Below are 4,863 nucleotides of genomic sequence, written 5' to 3'. Positions count from 1 at the left end.
TGTAAGTAGTCTAGGTATACTAATTAAAATCTAGGGACTAGAGGAGTGGATTAAAAACATGACCCAGTATATGCTGTCTATAGGAAATTAACTCAAATATAACAGTACGGAAAGGTAGAAAGTAAGAGGATGAAAAAGATATATTATGCAAATATTAGTCAAAAAGAAACAGAAGTAGCTATTTTAGTATCAGATAAATTAGACTTCAGAACAAAGGAAATTATTAAAGACATTGAGTGACATTTTATAATTATATAAAGGTCAATATCAGTAAGACATAGAAATCCTAAATGTATATTCACCAAACAACAGAGCTGCGAAAAGTGCAAAAATATGAAGCAAAAAATAATATATCTGAAAAGACATATCTAAAGATATTAGGAGGCTTCAACATCATTCTCTCAGTAATTGATACAACTAAATAGAAAATCATCGAGAATATAGAAAAACTCAACAAGAGCCCCATCAGTAGGATCTAATCACATTTATGTAGAAGCTTTTTAAGTTTCTGTGGAACATATACAAAGATAGACTACATCCAGGAATATAAAATAAACTTCAACAAATGTGAAAAACTGAAATAAAATACAGTGTATTCTCTGACCCCAATGAGATCACACTATCGATAACAGAAAGATAATAGGAAAATCTCCAAATATTTGGAAGCTAAACAGTACACTTCTAAATAATGCATGGGTCAAAAAAAAAAAAAAAAGCCTCAAGGGACATATTTATTTAAAAAGAATAAAATATTAAACCTAATGAACCTATAATAATATTTGTGAGATGTAGCTGAAATAGTTGGTTATTTGAAATTATAACATAAAAGTGTGACAAACCTGTATCAAGACTGATAAGGAAAAAAGAGAAAACATACAAATTACTAACATCAGAAATGAAACAGGAAATATTACAGATCCTATAGACATTGGAAAGATAAGAAGATACTACAAACTACACACATACATTTGAGAAGATATTAGATGAAATGGATTAACTTATCAAAAAACACCAACTACTGTAATTTACCCAATAGGAAATACATAATTTAAATAAAACTACACCTACTAAGGAAGCCAAATTAATAATTTAAAAACTCTTCCCCAAAATATCTCCAGAACCAGATAGTTTCAACTAAAGAATTCTGCCGAACTTTGAAAGACAATTTCTCACAATCTCTTCCTTACCAAAACTAGACAAAGATAGTACAAAACCAAAACAAAAAATGAAAAAAGGACAATGTAACAATATCCTTCATTAATATAGAGGCAAAAAAACTTAAAATGTTAGAATGGAATTCAGTAATATGTAAAAAGAATTGTACAACATTATCAAGTGGGGTTTATTCCAGCTATGTGGAATTGTTTCGATATTTGAAAATAAATCAATGTAATCTACCATATTAATAAACTAAAAAAAAAAACTATATGATCAAATCAATCAATATAGAAAAAACTTTTAAAAAAATCAACACACATTTATGATTAAAACTCTCAGAAAAAGAAGAATAGAAAGGAACCTCCTTAACATGCTAAAGAGCACCTACGAAAAACCTATAGCTAACATGTTTAATGGTGACAGACCTAGTTCCCCATAAGATAAGAATAAGGGAAACATGCATTCCTTTATCACTCTTATTCAACTTAGTACTGAAAGTTTTAGCCAGTGCAATATGGGAAGAAAAGGAAATGAAAAGCATACAGATCAGAAAAGAAGAAATAAAACTATCCTTATTTATGTATAACATAATTGTTTACATAGAAAATCCCAAGGAATCTACAAAACCTCCTAGGACTAATGAGTGTGTTCAGCAAAGTCTCAAGATACAAGATAAATATACACAAATCAATTGTATTTGCATATGCATATGGACTCTAGATTTAAAATTATAGTTATTATCTATAATCACTCAAAAAATACTTATAAATTTAACAAAATATGTACAAGGCTTCTATGCTAAAAACTTCACAATGCTGAAGAAATAAAAAAAAAAGATTTAAATAAAGGGAGAGTCACATCATGTTAATGGATGGGAAGATTCGACATAGTAAATATATCAATTATCCTAAAATTGATATATAGATTAAATGAAAGCTGAAATTTCTGTAGGTTCTTCTGGCTGTAAAATGGCAAGGACAAACTTAAACCAGACTGTGTATGTGTGTGTGCGTGTGTGTGCGTGTGTGTGTGTGTGTGTGTGTGTACATATATATGCACACACATATACATACATTCTTCTTTTGATTGAAATATTCTATCCATATGTTCACTCAAATTTAAAACAAAAAATATTGAATAGCTATTAATGTTATTAATGTATATGGCAGGAAATGTTCTAAGCATAGGGATAGTCAGGGGCAATGTAGCCAAAATCCCTGACACCATGAAACTTTTTTTTCTTTTTTGGTCTCATGATGTTACTTTTAAGACTTCCTTCCTTTGGGCACAGGTGATCTTATTGAAGTATTCCAGCTTTATTATCTGGCCAATTTTTAAAGACATTAGATCTCAGTGGGGTTAAAAAGCATAGGAGGGCAACATCCATGGTCAATTATAAACATTAGAAAAAGTAAATTAATTAAGAGGCACTTTCAAGGGTAAAACATCTCCCATACCAGGGATTTGTGTTATTGTCACAGATGTCAACTAGAGAAGAATCCAGGAGTTTTCTAACAGTGGCATTCAAATGTATTTGTATATCATGGTGGCCACCACAGTGGGAAAGTCGCAATTTGGCATCGAAAACTTGCTGGACCTGAAGCTTAACTCACACTCTTTATTCTGATGATATATTAACTTTCTTCCCCTTTTTTATTGTCCATATTGACACATTTTTTCTACAAGTTTGAAGTACAGTTCACAAATGAAAACACAATAGTGCCTCAGAACCATCATAAAATTCCCCTTTCCTCTATTATATCTGGAAAAGGTATTATAAGAGCTTATATAGCAATTAATTATATGTGAGACATTATTCTAAGCACTTTATAGTCATTAACTCATTTAATCCTCATAATAAGTCTATGAGAAAGTTAGGCTTAGGAAGATGGAGACTGAGAAATTTGTCCAAAGTCACATGACAAGTGATTGGTAGAGCCATGATTCACACTCAGGCAGTCTGGTTCCATACTCCATGCCCTGAATAGCGATATTAACTCTCCAAGGTCTCAGCAGTGCATTAACTTCATTCTGACTCTAATGACTAATTTTTCAGATCTGCTTCTAATGACTAATTTTTCTTCATCCAAATTTTACTTTGATCTTAGTTTGATCTCAGGCCACAGATGACCATTATAATCACAAAACAAAAAGTGATATGGAACATATCATCCAATTTTTATTCCTCATTTGGTCAATTAACAGCATTTAGTCACTCTGTCTCTAATCAGAAATATGGCAAGTGAGGTCTTGGGACTAGATTTATTTAGATGTAACAGCTTTAGAATATCATCCTAGCCACTATTCCTATGTTGGTAGCAGAAGTCAGGGCCCTTAATAGTATCCCTTGAAATTTGCTGATGTTTCTAGTGCTCCATTTAAACAACTGAATGTGTACTGACATAAGGTCACTGTCCCCCTTTGCAGTATTTTCATAGTCATTATGGTTCCCTTAATTTGTGTTGTCTTAAATGCTAATGGAACTTAGTTGGGCAATGATAATAAAAAGACAATAATTGCCAACATGTTTATAGCAAAGAAGTAACAATTCCAAGTTTGTATTTTCCTGTATTTTTGTTCAAGAATGCATCCTGGTATTGGAATTTGTTTAACTATCACCAAAAAAAATCAACATTTGTGAATCATTTTCTTGAACAAATAATAAACTAATCCAAGGTTGACCCAATGTCATCTTTCCTTACTTGCTTTTATTATGTCTTCTGGAGTGAACGGTACAAATTTAGTTGGAGCTCCTATATAACCAACAGCCTATCCCATTTATGCTATAGTCCCTAGGGAGTAAATTGTTAATAGTTATGGAAATTACAAATCATTGGAATGCTTGTGAGCTGTGATTCTGTGGTTAGTTTTGTTTTCTTTTTAATTTTCTACATGGGTAATTTTTTAATAAGCAAAAAGTCAAAGGCAGATGAGGAAAGCTAGAGAAGTGCACTCACATCTATATTTACATCTGAGATGAGTGAAAAAATGGTGTGCAAATTTGTTAGTAATGACACAACCACTATGATTATCAAATTGATGGCAGACAAAGATAATGATATAAAGTTGGCTTTTTCCTTGGGCTGTGTTACTTGGGCTATGTTACTTGGGAAGAAGACAGTGTTTATTAATTAATTCAATGTCCTTTGTTAATTAATTCAATTGTCCTCTAGGAGATCTTCAGCATTAGTTGATTGTATTAACAAGTAACCCATTTTAAAAAATAACAATACTCCTTAGAGTAATAAATTCTTGGATTGAGGTTTTCTAGTCTCAACGATTCAATCATATCTAATTTGATAAATAGGTTTAACACATTTTCTATAGAAACATTTAGCCTAGTCATTTCTTATTACCCATTTCAAAAGAGAAATGTCCATTTCAGAGGAAGTGGTTATTCATCTGCTGTTTATTCAAAAAGTTATTCCATAAATGTCTACTGAGCCCCCACTCCCAGATATCTGGTTCAGAATGAGCACTGACGGGTAGGGGACAGAGAAGAAAAAAGTATAGTAGAAAAGAGTAAATTTTGAACACTACTTTCCAGAAATTTAAATTCGAAGCATGGAGAATAAAATAACAAAATTAGGCAGTGTATTATTAAGTGTCAGATGAATGATGTACAGTGAATTAGACAATAATCACCCTAGGAGCAGAGGTTAATTTAGCATAAAGATAATGAAACTTAAACTTCAGGGCTCCTCA

The sequence above is a fragment of the Pteropus vampyrus genome, unplaced genomic scaffold (genome assembly GCF_000151845.1).
Source record: "Pteropus vampyrus isolate Shadow unplaced genomic scaffold, Pvam_2.0 Scaffold1, whole genome shotgun sequence".
Lineage (NCBI taxonomy): Eukaryota > Metazoa > Chordata > Mammalia > Chiroptera > Pteropodidae > Pteropus > Pteropus vampyrus.
The sequence above is the reverse complement of the archived record's forward strand: the minus strand, read 5'-3'. Positions refer to the sequence as shown.